Source organism: Hyaena hyaena, unplaced genomic scaffold (genome assembly GCF_003009895.1).
Source record: "Hyaena hyaena isolate Hyena2069 unplaced genomic scaffold, ASM300989v1 scaffold_63, whole genome shotgun sequence".
NCBI classification, from domain to species: domain Eukaryota; kingdom Metazoa; phylum Chordata; class Mammalia; order Carnivora; family Hyaenidae; genus Hyaena; species Hyaena hyaena.
The window spans coordinates 3,677,609-3,679,274 of record NW_024080695.1 but is presented as its reverse complement, the minus strand read 5'-3'; the positions used below and the strand labels follow the sequence as shown (position 1 = coordinate 3,679,274).

At 68.8% G+C, this 1,666-nt stretch overlaps 1 protein-coding gene across 1 annotated transcript in view; it reads left to right on the top strand.

Annotated features, from left to right (window-relative positions):
* The first annotated feature begins 246 nt into the window (after positions 1-246).
* WFS1 (wolframin ER transmembrane glycoprotein) overlaps positions 247-1,666 on the top strand; it is a 28,927-nt gene continuing 27,507 nt past the window's right edge. Inside the window, exon 1 of the mRNA XM_039232118.1 lies at positions 247-371. The gene's annotated coding sequence lies outside the window, so the exon portion shown is untranslated. The remainder of the gene's footprint in view (positions 372-1,666) is intronic.

The window sequence follows — 1,666 nt, the reverse complement described above, 5'->3', positions numbered from 1 at the left end:
GCTCAGGCCGCGCGGCGCCAGGGGGCGGTCGGCGGCAGCCAGGCGAGGCGCGCCGTGACTGGCGGAGGAGCGCGGTGATTGGCAGGCGTGCCGGCCGCACAGAGGACCGAGCAGGAGCCGCGTCTTCCGAGATGCGTCGGGAGTGGAACGCGGCCTGCGGCCCCGCCCCGGCCCCGCCCCCGGCCCCGCCCCCGGCCCCGCCCCCTCCGGCGGAGGGCCCCTCTCGCCTGCTCTCCTAGCAGTCGCAGTCGCTCGCTGCGGCCCGGCTGCCTCGCTCCGGCCCTGGGCGTCCAGCTCCTCGCGAGCAACTTTGCGGCGGGCGGGGAGGCCCGAAGGCGTCGCGGCGCCGCGTGCAGCCCACTCGCGGGCGGGTGAGTACTTCGGGGCGGGGGACGGCCGCGCGGGGGGCTGGTAAGAGAGCCAGGAGACGCCGCCCTCCTCGAGCCTCAGTTTCCCCGTCCGGGCGACTGCTCCCAGCGCCCCCCATAAGTTCCCCAGAAGGTAGAGGGTCGAGGTCCCGCCCTCTCCACGACGCCCACGGCGACCCCCGCCCGGGCTTGGGTTGGGTCTTCCTCGAAGGGTGCGCGCCCCCTCGGCCGCAGCCCCGGCGCCCTGGGAATCGCGGGGCGTCGCGGGTGGCCCAAGGCACCCCTCCCCGCGCCCCGGAGCGCCGGTCCCGACATGCCCCGTCATGGCCCTTCCCCCGCGGCCGGCGGCCGGGCTCGGCGGGTCCCAGGGCGGCCCTCGGTGCCCGCCGGACCCCGGCAGGGCTGCGGGGACGCGGGGGGTCCCGCTTGCACTGGGGAGCGCGCCCGCCGGAGGGGGCAGCCCCTGGGTCAGGCCGAGCCCCCCGCAGCCCACTGAGAATCTGTGTGGCACTTGCCCTCCCCCTGGGGCTCCTCCTCTGTAAGCGGGGGAGGGCAGCGGCAGCCAGGGTCCTGGCTGGTGCGAACCCCGCCCCGGGCCCCACCTTGGCCACAGCAATTTCTGTTTGGACAAGTGAGCGCTTTCTGCAGAATCTCGCCCAGCCCTTTTGGATGTGATGCAGCCGTACCCTCCCACCCCGTTTTTTGTAGTTGATGTTAAGAAATTCCAAGGAATTAACATGTGCACAATATTTACACTACCCTCCCCCTTAGTCTCACGGGAGTCGGAACGATAGCTCCAGTGGACACAGGGCGGAGCTGGGGCTCACTGGGGATTGGTGGCCTGCCCAGGGCAGGACCGCGAAGAGCCCAGGGGAAGACTTCCGCCCCAGGCTGCACTGAAAGCAATCCCAGTTCTGCCTTTCCTCACCTTGGACAGTGACCCCTGGCACTTGGCCTGTTTGTAAAGGGCTTTCCCTTCTGCTGGGATCTGTCGCCTGCTCGCAGAGTGCCCCGGGTCCCCTCTGTGCCTGCTGCCCTCATGAGGGAGCCCGGAGGCCGCACTTACCACCGTCCATCCCGGCCCCCCGTGTCTCCAGGAGGCTGTGATTCTCACCAGAGCCCCACAGTGTCTGACCAGGGATTTAGAGGAAGGTTCCCCTGAACACCCGCTCCTTCGCTGTGACCCCCGCACCGCAGCCCCCAACCACATAGACCTTCGAGCACAGGGAAGGTTGCTGGGAGACCACATCACACCTTCTTCTTTTTTTTTTTTTTAATGTTTTTTTTTTTTTTTTTTT